The 14,800-nt window shown below is 39.9% G+C and overlaps 1 protein-coding gene across 1 annotated transcript in view; it reads right to left on the bottom strand.

Annotated features, from left to right (window-relative positions):
- GHR (growth hormone receptor) overlaps positions 1–14,800 on the bottom strand; it is a 127,210-nt gene that overhangs the window by 93,196 nt on the left and 19,214 nt on the right. The window contains exon 2 of the mRNA XM_059834431.1: positions 6,988–7,052. The gene's annotated coding sequence lies outside the window, so the exon portion shown is untranslated. The remainder of the gene's footprint in view (positions 1–6,987; positions 7,053–14,800) is intronic.

The following is a 14,800-nucleotide window of genomic DNA, read 5'->3' as shown; positions in this document are numbered from 1 at the left end:
TAACAAAATTAAGGTTTCTTTACATGTGGCTAACTAGGGAACAGAAAGTATCTATGGCAGGAATTTTTTTGGGGGGCTGGGGTGGTCAGAATTAACACAGGAGTGGGATGGAGAATTCCTCCAGAGTGTGTTTTCCCTGAGGCACCAAGTGAGAACATGTATCTTGTGCAATTCACATTTTCAGCCAATTATTTTTCCGCTGATTTAAGCTTGTTTTTTCTTCTAAAAATATTAGATCAACAATCTTAAATCAGACTCGGGAATTCAAAGAGGCCTATTTTCAGGGGCTGGCAGGAGCACCACTGATGGCAGGATTCAGACAGCTTCCAGCCGGTAGCCAGTAAGAGACTATAATGGGAATATAAATGTACTTATGTATTTACATATATACAGTTATGTAAGATAACATATAAGTATTTCTCAGCAATTCTCTCATATTTGGTTATATGGTACTTGATAGAAATGCTGAGTAATAGAAAAAGAGAATCAGATAAACTCACTTAACACTTTAAATTAAAATAAATCAAGAGTGCTTCCTCTTCCCATTTCAGTATGCAGATATCACAAGGGATCCTTGAGGACATCACAATACGCCAAATCGGATAATCTCTAATGACTTCCTTTTGAAACACTTAAAACTTGATGGTAAGTGACTTCATTAAAAAATGAAGGGATTTGCAGTTTGCTTGCATTTCTAAGGTATGTTTACCAAGGTGTTTGCAAATTTAATTGCCTCTGTATAAAAGAGAGCTCCAAGTTATCAAAGCCTTCCCAACTGTTTACAACAGGAAAAAACCTAAAGCAAAGAGATTTGCGTTTTTCATTTCTCTTTAGCCTTAGATCACTTCAGAAGTTTTCATCATAATGGACTAATTGATGCTGACAGTAACTGAGTGGGAGATGTTACAGAGAATGCTCCTGGGCATAGTAATTACTGTGTCCCCACAGAAAGCATGTGCATTTATACAGATGCAATTTATGATTCATTGTTCTTCCGCTTAATGGTAAGTTTAACGCAGAGTTCATTTATACTTCATCCATTCTTCTAAGCCTCTCCTCTGAATCCTCCTTTTTAATTATTGAATCATTAACTTAATGAAGCTCTAATTTATCTTGTCAGTGCTTAAGAATCTAGGCTAAGGGATCAAGGGCTTCATTTTGTTTTACTGTGAGTCTTTGAAAAGATTACTGACAAGCAGTTATTTCTGTAAGCAGTTCTGTACTGGGCATAAAGAAAACAAAGTATATTTTCTGGAAATAAAACCTGAACATGATTTTTAAAAATAAAATACCAAACTCAGAATGAAAACAAGTGATGTATACACATAAACTAAAAAAAAAAAGTTATACTGAAAAGAAACATTGGTTTTAAAAAAAAGTGTATTTCAAACAAATTTTAATTCAACTTGTTCTCCGTAACTCTGGTGCATGCTACCTTGCTCTGCCAAAAATAATGAATCAGAACAGTGGACAGCAGTTAGATTGCCAGGGCAGCACGAATTATACAATAGATCACCGTTGGACTGAAAACTCACAACAATGGTTATAAAGGTAAGAGAAAAGTACCATTTCAGCACTTGGTCACAGATCTGAAAAAAATGCATAGATAAACTAAGATCTATGCAATCTGCATAGTGCTTTGTTTTCTTCTAAAGTAGCACTAAGTTCTCAGACCACCTGTTGATATCAGAATGTTTTGATAATTTTATGACTTGTAACTTTTGAGTGATCAACGATTTGACCCTTGTATGAAATACGTCTTACCTTGGTAGCTGATTACTCAGAGATCTAAAAGAAGGAAGAAACTGTCTCTAGCAACTCAGGTTGCAATAGTGATGTGAGAAACAGAGTGCTTCTCACTGCCGTGAGTGCTTTTCGCCAAACAAGCTCATGAATTTTGTATGAAAATTATCACATGAAGTCAGACTCAAATACCAAAGCAAGCTGTAGTTACCATGCCACGAATCTGTTGTTTCTGAGCATTAGCCTGCTATACAGAGCCCAGCAGAGAGATCGAATCAGCTATACCCATTCACCTGTGAAAGCCAGTTCACAGAATATTGAAGCAGAATGAGGCTTTTCCTGTGCTAGTTTTTCCTGCCAGAAGCAACCCATTCCTGTAACCACAGCTGAAATGAGGACCATCAGGAGAAATCAGAAGAGTTTCACCCCAACAAAGAACTGAATTCTTTTGATACTTTACACAGGCAAGCAATTTTCAAGCACTGGCATAACAGTACAACCCCTTTTTTTCCTAAGCATACCACAGACACTCTCCTTCAGTATGTCACAGCTGCCACAATGACTACAGGATAGGTCAGGATCGGCAGGTACAGTTAAATGTCATGTCCCTCAGACCTGTCTTTCAAAAGGAGTTCATACTCTTGATGAATGGCTCCTAAGCATCTTTCAGCCTCTGGATGAATAGGATTTGGCAGACAGGGACCTATCACATTTCCAAGAACTACACCTGACGATAGGAAAGTAGCGCATGAATAAGGACAGACTTCAATGAGCACAGATTGTCATCTGTGACAGTGCAAGAAAGAACTTTAATGACACTCACTATGTTTCAGAAGAATTAAGAGTGGAGGTCTAAAACAGCCCAGGAAGAGGCTGGAATGAAACATGGAGAGAAATTAGGAGATTAATAAAACATTATTGACTATGTACATTTAGTTCAAAGGGACAAAGATGACTGCACAAGCAGGGCGAGAGGGAAGACAAGAAAAGCCTGGTAGGGTAGAAACGCTGGTGAGAAGGCCGGCTGTCATGTACCAGAATCTGCACATCTCATTCACCATGAGCCAGCGGAAAGTCTATGGAAAAAGTTTCAAAATAACCAAGAAAGATCCAAAACAGAGCAACAAAATTTGTAGGACGGCGCAGTCTGTACCCATCACCACCCCATCTCCAGGCCTACCCACAGGTCGTCTCTCCCCACAGGGGCAATGACTCAAGGATAACATCATTCAGACAGAATGGGTGGTGCTGCTCTGCTGAAAAGTAAGGACACCTCCTTTGCCAGGCCACCCCATAAGAGGCCCGGCTTCTTTTCTAGGTATCCAAAAAGTGCTTCAGGGGCATTGGGCAGAGCACTGAATGAACTTGGTGTTCACTTTATGTCCCAACATTCAAGCTATTCTAAGTCAGAGCCCAGGAAAGAGAAGGTAATTGCGGGCCACATCAATCTTCTGCTTACTGAGCGATCTCTGAGCAGCACAGATAAAAGATACTAGGGAGCTGCCTAGCAGCTTCTCCAGACACGCAACCATCCCAATGCAGCCACAAGGTCACCAGACAGAAGAATTCATCTAAGACTTTTCCCTTCTGCTTCTTTTATTTTTGAGCAAGGAAGAAAGGAGTGGATTAATGCTGAGACAATCTGAAGACTTCTCTCAAGTATTAAGTGGATGCACATTTTTTTCTTGTCTACTCTAACTCCTTCAGCTCCCTCCTCTTGCTCTCTGTCCTACCACTCCTCTCTTCCTCTCCTTTGGGCTTTCTTCTGACCTTCCACTATCTTCTGCCCCTCCTTTCCCATTACAAATGTGCTCAGTATTTCTCATCTTACAAAATCCTCTGCCTTCTCAGCCCAGAACTATCATGAGTCTTTCCACAATTTCCACCTCAAATGCATCAAACACAGTGCTTTCACTTGCTGGAGGTCTCATCCTCCAGTTCAGGTCCCTGACTCTGAAGGATGGAACTTTTACACCTCAAGGTGTAAAAGGTTTTGGTTTTGGACAGAACTTGGAATCCAGATTCCACCCTCAGTCTCCTTTGCTCACTCTGACTGCACTCCTGCAATTTTATTTTCTGTGACTGCTTCCCTGGAGCTTCTCACTTCTCCACTCACAGTGCTCCCTCCTTCTCCCTTATCTTTTGGAAATCTCACACAGAAACACCAGCTTCACTGATATGTAAAATCCTCTGGCTGAGGATGCTCCTATTTCTTAGTCCAAATCCATTTCTCTTGTCACACTGAAAAATACAGTTTGGGGTAGGTTGAAAATAACTTTAAATTCAAATTGAATTTCACAGAACCAAGATGCAAAAATGTCTGCAAAAAGCTTTTTGTTCTTCCCCTTGAACTTAGTACCAACTCCAATGTGATACAAAAAAGGCAATGTTTTGTTTAAAGACATTTTTTATATTTAAAATTAGACCTAAATCTAATTTTAAAAGGTTAAAGGACACCTGAAAGTGAAAGATAACATTTAAAGGCCAAAGAAAATGCAAATAAATCAACCCCCTCTTTTTTAGATGTTTCACACAATTCAGAATTATTTTTTTTAAAGAAAATTCTTGGCAGAAAATAAATTACTTGAACAGCTCTTGAAGCTACACAATGCAAAAAGTCTTCAAGTTAGAGTTCATAAGACACTGATCTCATTTTTAGCAAAATATTTCAAGAGGCAGAAGCACATACGTAATATTTTTTATTACCATGTCAACACAAAAGAATGCCAAAAGTCAAATTTAGTTGGCATCATACTATCAATTTAAAAAGTCTCTATCTGAAATAGAGTTCTTTACTGAAAGTTACTTTGTTACTTTGATGCCAAAATAACAGTAAGTCAGAGCAGTGGGCAGGGATTTCACCACCACTGTTTATACTCTGATTAAGCACAAACAGTTAATGCTTTTAAATTATATTACCCTTCTCCACACTAAGAACAAAATCACACTGGCGACTGATTAATCAAAACATATCCGTTACTGTACTGTTTACTGAACTGAATTATAGCTTCTTTGGAAGCTATTTCTAAATATGCATTTATGAATATAAAATTGCAATTGCCTTGTTTTCATAATAATTTGTATTTACTCTAAGAATGACTGCTGTATTTTTTCATCTGAGATCAACATGTTTCCATGCCATGTACTTAGGCAGATGTAAATTTCTGTAGAGTACCATTTTAATGTGGATTTTCTTTTTAAAAATCTGTAATCTTTTTTTCTTTTAAGAAAAGAAGAGTGGGTACAGAACAAAGTGGAGTCAGTGAAGTGTGGTAGGCAGAACCAAGGGAGTAGGAACGCAAGAACATTTCACGTATTTGTGACACATATAGACACTGGCACCTCAGAAATCTCGACTGTCGTACATACACAAGGCCATATGATGTGCTCAAGTAGCACAAATGTCACAGGAAGGACCAGGGCAGAGTTAAGCATTAGGAACATCTTCTAACTGGCAAGAGACACTAACCCAAATACCATGCGCTTCAGCCGCAGGAATAGTGATCTTGACATTACTCATACAAGCTTCCCTCATTTTTAGACAGGGAAAACAATGTAGTAGGGCTATACATTGAACCAGCAATTCAGTCACTTACCAGCTAAATTCTTCCTTTTTCTTAGCTCAGAACTCATTAATCAAGAACTAACTATCTTCTGGTGCCACTTTGTTAAACACCACAGGAAGAAAGGAGCCCTAAGAAGCAGTGTGAACCCCCCAAATCACTGTACAGCAAGTGCAGAGTATCTACAACAGGAACAGGGCTTCCAGGGAAAAGCCTGCACCTTAGTCCTACGGATAACAACAACATGAATAACGTCTGAAGACGTAAAATGAAAACTTTGAAAATGGAAGGTATTGAGACTTCATTTTTAAATTAACACTTACTTCCCTCTACACACTGCTTGAAGTCTTTAGAGTGGGACGTTTTCCCCTCCTCATTCTCTGAAATGTTTATACACGTAGCTCTCAGGTCCTGTTCTGCCCACCGATGATGGTACATACGTGTACTTAGACAAGGGCAGAGAATACATTAATTGAGGTGTGCTGGAGTTGGAGTCTACTTCTTAAAGGTAAAAAAGGAGACACGTCTCTCATACAGTGAAGAAGAGCACATATAAAATGCTCCTCTCGTTTCCAGTTCTGACAAGCTAGTTATGCATATGCGTAACATATGCACAGTTCCTAACATGGAAAACCACCAGTGCCCCCTTATGCAGCAGTTATATGGAGAGGTGGACTCGGTTCTTAGCTACGAATCTATGTAGTAAGCAGCACTATGATCCCAAAGATACTGCAATATTCAGGCATGTTCCTTCTTCCCACTCTTACTCCCCTGGAGTACTGAGAGTAATGGTCTGTATAAACACAACTGCAGTCTATCAGACAGATGGCTGTGTGTTGTTCTCCCTTAGATCACTGGACAGAAAATGGGGGATTTGTAATGAAAAGCTGAAAGCTCTGTTTCCCACAATCCTCTCGCACGATTTACAACAATCATGATAATTTAAAGCTGGCAACCGCAGACTGGAGTGCTTGACTACTATTGTTTTAGTAGCACAATCAAATTACCCATTCGGGGTTTTTACAATTAACTTGTTACATGCATATGTTATCACTTCCTAAGCAGTAATATTACCAGATGGAGAAATTCATCAGGGAATAGCAACAGGAGCAATATTCTGCATATAATTCCTAATCTGAGCCCCAGTGAGAAGTCCTCTATCATAATATGTATTTCATGCAGAAATAGAATTTTAGAAACTTTAATGGCAATCTGTTCTATCCCATTCCAGTCCTAGAAGAGAAATGAAGGAAGGAAGGTCTTTAAAAATAAACATATAAAATTCCTGAACACTGAGATAATTGCATGGATGTTTAAGTAATTCCTCAGGCCCTTAAAACTTTAATTAATACTCTAAGCTACAAAGACACCTACTGCCAAAGCTAACACCAGCCAGCTACCCGCTTCTTTCCCGAGTTAGGATCGTGAATTACGGCAAGATCCCTTTGTAAGCATGTGTGATGAATCAGCCAGAACTGTAAAAGGTCATTCTTTTCTTACACTTACCTTACAATCACTTTTGTGGAGAGATTTGTCAGCAACATTACTAAGTTAATTCCACGTGACTGACATGCAGCTGTGAAGCATACAGAACATCATGATAAACATCACTTCACTCCTGTGCACTGTGGTATTACACACAGCAAGAGAGATGCAGAAGAAAGATTTCGTTATACATCACCTTGCGGGAAGAAAAGATGAATCACACCGAGTGGGCAGCCTAGCAGTATTTACTCTGTAAAATAACTATAAAGAAAAAAGCAAGATCAGCTGGCGCTTTTACTAAGGAATTTGGATGTTTAATGAACCACAGATTTAAGAATTTCAGGGAAGGAGGTTGATGGTTTAGACAAATCAGATCCTTTCCTACCTAAGTGAGGGGAACCCTTAAACAGCATCACAACACCAGCAGACATCAGCCGTGTTTACACACTGTCTTGCACAGCTGTGGGTGAAAAGTGAGCTAAATGTTGTGTGTAGATCCTCCCTCACTGCTCAAATCCTGCCTTCACAAACAGGTTTGTATTACTGGGTTCTGACCCTGGAGAGACACCAACTCCTCAGAGGTATATTTGCTACTTGTTTACACCGGGCTTGAGATTTCATCCAGCCATCCTTGTGGCTTGGTCTTGTTACTCCCAAGTTCCGTCTGCCTAAAGCGTTAAGGGGACAGCCCAGACCACCAATCCTTATGCAACTGCAGTTGCAGGAACGTGTCATGTAGTAAAATGAAGATTTTGCAAACAGTATCACTATTAGCTACCATTTAAGTGCAGCAGCAACTGTATTTCTTGAAAATTTGCCTTCTAATTAAATAAACTATGAGCACTCAAGAGCAGTTATCTCACTGCCATGAGAAATTACTAACAACCAGGTGAGCAGTACCAGCTTCTTCAACCACCTCCCCAGTGCTGATGGCTGTGCGAGCATGGGGGTCTGCTTTACTACAAAAATCAAATAGGTACTTGAAACCACCACTATCGCAAACACAGTGCTCATTTAAAGAGTACTGCTATCTTTCAAAGCATCAATGGATACTGAATTTGGCTTTAACTGTATGAGAAGCCCAAAATGGTTGGGTTTAAGCTCGAGGGCAAATGCGTTGTGACCAAATCCCTACTCAGTTGAAATTATAATGGAGACATACAACATCATGCAAACCTAGCTGGCTTTGCTAGAACAGTCTTCAAGTGAAGAATGAAGAATTCAAGTGAGTTTCCCTTATTTTCTCTAAAGTTTAAATATATAAATACTTAAGTCGTTTACATGAATGTCAAGTTTAAATAAACCAAGTCAATATGGGAAATGAAGAACAATAGTTCCCCCATTCAGAAAAAGATCTAATGACGAAGATAAGCTTTGTCCTTTCTTAATAAAAGATGAACATCCCCTTGCACTTCTGCTTCAGGGAAGAAACGTGAAGATGGTCACTTGGCATGGGTGCACATGAGTTTTCTTACCCTTACTGTAAATGAGTTTAACTGCTCATAAAATCTACTATAACCACAGAAGTACAAGTTCTAATTTAGAAGCTATCAGAAGTGGCATGTAATAAAAGATATTTAAAACAGTCTGATAAATTGCAGAATAAAACAGTTCTACATTAAAAAAATAAAAAATACAGATTAACAATTTAGCAAGGTTATTGACGACGTTTATCTGAGTATGAGGAGTGGTGAGCATCTTACCAGAAATACATTTCAAACCCAAAATGTTCTTTTGCCTGCAGCAGTGCAGCACACTGGCTATTCACCCGAGCAGACATCAGTTCATCTATGGACTGAACCTGCCCTAGCCTCTTCTGTCACATTAAGCCATCAGTCCCCTCACCTGCACCTCGCTCTTCTCCTGTGTTTCGTCTGTCCTGCCTGTCCTGAGTGTGCCGAGGCTTGCTATCCCTGACGCTGAACGTGTGGTGCTTAACACACTGCAGCCGTAAAAATCACACATCAAAAGCATAACACGAAGACCCCTGCATTATGTTTCTCTAGCCTTTGCTTTGAAGGGGGTCAGACTGTATTGCCATAATTCCTTTGGTTTAGTATCAGCCACAATTATTTTCAGGTGTATTCTCTTCCCTCAAAAAATCCTGATATTTCAATACTGTATTAATACAAATCAGTTTCCTTTATTTAGATAGTCCTTTCCATTTAGGCCATCCTGCTTTGAAAGCGAATTACTTGCTAGCTGCCAGCTTTAGAAACAAAACACTACTTACAGAAAATCACAAATTAACTTGCAATTCAACAGAGCTGAACAAAGACAAAAAACCCCTTTCTATTTAAACAGAGCATTGTTCTTTAAGTGTGGGTCGTCAGTATGAATACACTCAAAGCTTTCATATCTTGTATTTACCTTCTGCACAACTTGAACTTGCTTACTGAAAGGCAGAGATCTATCACCATCTACAGAGATGGGGCTTGTGGTAACCAAATAGCTCCCACAAGAAAAGAACTGCATTATTTCCTTATTATTGCTCCATCCTCCAAATAGCTTAGGAGCAAAATTCAGTAGTTACACCACCTGCACCAGGGCACAGTGATCTCTCCTCTCTCTAGACTGCGCTGGGGGACAGGTGCTGGCAGCCCCAGACAGTACATTGAGATAGCACTTGCATCGGGTGCCGGAGGAGGCATCAAGAATGTATCAGCTTCCACAGCATATGAGGATGTAAGTCCCAGTAAGGTTTCTGCACAATTTTCCAAGGAGTTTTGATAGATCTGCTCCAAAAACCTGATCGATTTCAGGTATTTTCCCACCGCAAACTCATTCTGCTGAACACAGCTCACACTTAATGCAGCCATGATGTTTTAAGGAGCATCCTGTTAAATTCAACATATGTCAAAGTTTTTTTTCCATATAAATGCTACATATGCATATTCTAGTAGTAGTAGTAGTAGTAGTAACTGATACATATGCAAAAGCAATTATAGACCCAAAAGCTCATGTACTGAAATCCTGGATCATTAAAGCCAAGCGTGGAGATATTTAGTTTGGATGTTATTTTATTTTTAATGTAAGTTGGACTGCCATGAGTCTTTAAACAAAAGGGAGGGCTGCACACAGAGTTAATAAGAATATCAGGCAAGTGTACTCCAATTACCTAGTTTCTAAATATAAACCCCCACTTCTTCAGTGTGCTCTCTGACACTGTGGATCGGGCAACATCAGCAGTACAAATTGGCACCGCCCCCCCTGCCCCCCCCAATCTTCATTCCAGGTCCCTGCCACATAGATTAAACCAGAGGTGACGATTCAGAAAAGATTTAGAGAAAAAAGATCCTCAGTATTAAATGGTGTGTGTTGTCAAGTGGACTATCCGTACAGAAATCCACGTTGGAGCCGCTGCAGGAAAGCCCCCATCACACAGCACGTCAGCAGCAGTGAGAGTTTTCCCCGTCTCTCCAGCCTTTCCCGCTGTTACTCGCTTTCTTTAAGGACTGAGCCAGGAACCTGCAAAAGTCACAAAATGTAGCAGAACATTTGCTTTGTGAAAGAAATTGAAAAGAAAATGCCATGCTCTGCTATTCAAACTAGATCTCCACCGAGTCAAGACTTTCCACCTGTTCAAAATCCTCGGCCAACTTCGCCTTAGCATCCATCTGGACATTCCTTCCTCCATCACTGGGACTCATGATGATTGCTGCTTTTCACTCAAAATGTCAGAGGCCTGTCCATGTCTTGACCACCGGCTTGCTGAAGCCTCGCTGACCTCCGTAGGGCAAGGCGGAGGAGGAGCGCAAGGACTATTACCACATCTCCCCATCTGGGTTGGGTCTAAACTAAACAGTGCACGGGAACGCTCCCAGGCACATTGTCCCTGGAAGAGCGTTTATCCGGTTGCCATGAACTTGTTTATCTCTAGAGCTAAAAAGTTACCTTGATCCCTGGCAGACCCCCGGCTTGGGTCAAGTACCACAGTCGAAAACAATTCTTAAGCATGACTTAGGAGCAAAACATTTTGGCAGGACAGAGGTGGGCCATTCTGCACCAGCTGGTCCCAGTGCCAGGAACAGTCCCAGGCACAGCCATACTCAGCCCTCGGGGCAGCCATTTTCACCCGCTAGAGACACCAGTCTCAGAGGGATGCTGCAATGCCGTTTTTAAGGGCCTGTGGTATGACAACAGGAATGCTGCAGCCGTTCGTTCCTTCCCTCTCTCAGCCCTCACTCCTGATAACCCCGCGGCCCCCCAAAGTACATCATCCAAGGAGGCTCCCATGCAGAAAGTACAAAAGGATGAAAACCAAGAGCTAGTATTCAGCAAAAGCACATGTTGAAAATATTCCTGGCATGGCAGGACGCACGACCGGACAGTACTGCCTGGCCCTGCTTAACATCAGCACAATCCCATGGTGCTGTCAGGAGGGGATCCTAGTGAAGGGATGGGGAATTGCAGTGTGGAAGAGACAGAAATAATTTTTAACTTCTTGAGAAAAATGCAAATTTCTCTACCAGTTTTGAATACTGTCAATCACACTAGCTGTCAAGCCATTTTCAGCAGAGGTACAGTCTCATTAATAAACAGAAACTATTAACAAAGACCAAAACTGCGCAGATCCGTAAGAGGGCATGGTGGGAACAACAGACAACAGAATATGCTGAACGTAAAATTTTGAGAATGAAAAAAATTACAGGCCTTTCAGCAGTCTATAAAATCCCTAAGTTCAAAACTCTGTTTACTGTACTACTGGATGTTCAAAAGAGCTACAAAATGTTTATAATTTTGTACTATATTTGAAGTACTTTTCTGTAAAGCAGGGCATTTTTTATTATTAGATTTCTCACCAAACATATTACAGACTACAATATCAGTCTGTTACAACAGCTGGGAAAGAAACGCTTAGTAATGGTTATTACTGCTACAGACCAATGGTCAAATAAAAGTGCATTGTGTAATTTGTTCTGCTGGTTTATGACTACATATGCCAGGCCAAGACTTCTATACTATACCGATGTTTAATTTTCAATGGACCAGCTGCAGGCTGAACTATTTTATTGCACTCCTTGTCCCTTAGAACATTTACAACTGCAGCACCTCTCCATTGGGTGGGTTAATCACTTGCAAAGCACACGCTGAGCTATAGATTTTTGAACCACTCTAATCCCGTGTCCATTTCAGATCCAGGACTGACACATTATTCCAACTAGCTGATAAACTTGTAACGAAAGATTCAGAGTACAATTGTCCTGGCAAAACAAAGCTGGGACCCACAGTGTGAATAAGGGCACAAACCATCCCCCAAGGCAGCACAAACAACCCCTTCTTAAGGGCACACATTAAAATCAGAATCTAGTTCACTAAAACTGTTACTTAAACTTAAGTTACCCCACCTAAAATATCTTGCTAAATTGTATAGATATTTTTCCTATTTTTCCATAGTGTATTTGTCTCCCTTGTTGCTGTGGTGCTAGATAAAACTGTGCCATACATACTAAAAAGCAATCAGAAACACAAAGCAAACAATACCCAGCAATAAAGAGAGAATAATAACTATTTATTAATTAAATCTTTACCAAGAATCAACAATTAATTCTTTTTCATGCATTCTTTTTGGGACTACTATTTTTCAGGTAATTTGTAACAAATCTTATCTTCCACTGAGCATTCCTACAGTGTCTAGTGCAAGTTGTATAAAATAAGTGCATCAATTTTGAAGTAAAAATACACAAAGGGAAAACAAAAAGAGGTATCCCTTCAAAACCTGATTACTTTCCAATCGTTAAGTAATTCAGCACTAAGAATCTAACTACTCAAACGTATGCAAAGGGAGGAAGGGAACAGAAAAACATGAGGTGAATGTCACTGCTGGATGATTTATGTCTAACATTATCCATTCTCTGATAATGGCAATCAAATAAAATCTCTAAGAGAATACTACAGGTAAGAAGGATCTAAGCACAACTCCCATCTCTTCTGTAGACAGTAGCAGAGCTGGCTAAGGTCTGTACCAAAGGTCAAGGGTTCATTACTTGATGTTTGTACAGCGCCATGCAAATATAAAGTACTAATGACTCTGAGAACAAGAGAGGGGAATGCCACCTCAGCCTTACAACTAAACCTCATTTTCTGCACAGGTAAATAAACAATAATTAGTTTATAAAGAACCGATGATACAGAGAGTTAGGCAAATTCTGTCTCTATTTCTGGACAGCCTTTGGTCAACCTTCACAGAAAATTACATTTATTTGATATCCATATAACTAATTCCTGGGGCCATAATCACATGTAAAATCAAAACCACCAAATGATTACAAATAAAAAGGCAGACAAGGGTTTTGAGACTTTAATCTCACTCACTCCATCAAATAAAGAAAAAAAATATCAGAAAACTGCAGCCAAATTAATGTGTTGGGGTTTTTTTACCTAAATTGATTGCAGCAATCAATAAATAAGTTTCAAAGAACTCTTAGTAAAGGCCAGGCCTAGCCAGCAGGTATTACATTTACTGCCATTATCAATCAGGACTTGCTGGGAACAGACTTTATTTACAAAGCAAGAGTTCTGGGAATCCACTCGTATGTTAAAAGAACCTCTGTACTGCCCCAGACCAATGTTAGCAAAGCTAAGTGCTGCTTCATTAGGTGCAGCGCACACATTTCTTAATGGAGAGCAACTCTAATAGTCCGAGGGAGTTCATCTTCACCATCTAACGTGGGATATACACATTCATGTTAGCAATTTCAGAAATGAGACAAAACACTGTTTGTTCATTTTTCTTCCCTTTTTTTTTTTTTTCCTAAGAAAGGCAGGGTATCATAAATAAAGAATTAGTGTAAACTAGACAAACATCCTTCACAGTTACTAAACTTTGTCAGCCTTTAGTATGTTTAAATGTAGCAAAGGAAGGAGGTTAAAAACTGCAAAATATTTCACCTCCTCAGAGCTATCTCATATCCTCAATCCTATTCAGACAAGCATTGATCACTCCACAGTTTACGATGGAAATAGCCAAACACGGGAAAGAAAAGAGGACAAATATTTCTGATGAGTCATTTTTCTCTTTCTCAATAACTCCTTCCCCTCCCTTCTCCAAATGCCTCTTCCAGCAGATACAAACATCAGAAACAAATTTATTAAGTCAGCTGTAGTTTCCAAAAGGTTGTCTTGTGATATTTTGATGATTACAAAGCATGCAAGTTACACAAACACAGACATACCACTGCATTGCTGTAGCTGCATTCAACTCAAACCCACAAAGGGAGCCTATTAGCTACTGATGCTGACGGTCTGCACAGTAGGAAACCAAACCTCTATTTTGGGTGATCGGGACATGAAGGATTTGGGTTTGGGTGCAATATAAGCCATAGGTGACAAGGAGATAAATGGCACCATTCCCTGTGAGAGGAGAAGGCTCTGGAATGCTGTTAGCATTTGCACTAAGACACGGCAAAAACATGCAAATGAATCTATCGGTCTATTTAAGGAGGAAAACATTTTAGGTAGTACAATTAAAAAGGCAAAAACCCCTCCACTGCAATCAATTAAACATAATTGTCTCTCTTTCAAACACAGGCCATTTATCACCACCCTGAAGGTACCTATAAATTGCAAAGGGCAAAGCTGTTTTCCTCCTCTGTGTTCATATGTCTCCCAATGATAAGTGGCATTGAGAACTGGATGGTTTAACTGTTGCTTAAAGAAACAGTAGAAAGAACAGAGGGCAAGATTAACTCTGAAATGCTCTGAAATTCCTGTACTTTGGTAAGGTTTGGGTAACGTCCTATTCATCAGGAGCACACTCCTCCTTCTGAAATAACAATTTAACTGAGAGAATTCCAGCAAGCAAACACAACTGCTGCTTATTTTAACAAGAAAATTCATTTTTTTATACATATAAACAAGTATGACTCAGTCCTACACAGTAGTTTTACTACTAAGAACTTCCTGTCCCTTCCCTGCACTTGAAACAGGCTGTCCAACATTTCCATGCTAAAACAAGCCTTGTTGCTCTCCCTCAGCACTGCCCAGACACGAAATGAGCCCTTCTCAGA

Source organism: Gavia stellata, chromosome Z (assembly GCF_030936135.1).
Source record: "Gavia stellata isolate bGavSte3 chromosome Z, bGavSte3.hap2, whole genome shotgun sequence".
Classification (NCBI taxonomy): domain Eukaryota; kingdom Metazoa; phylum Chordata; class Aves; order Gaviiformes; family Gaviidae; genus Gavia; species Gavia stellata.
This window is presented reverse-complemented; position numbering and strand designations above follow the sequence as displayed.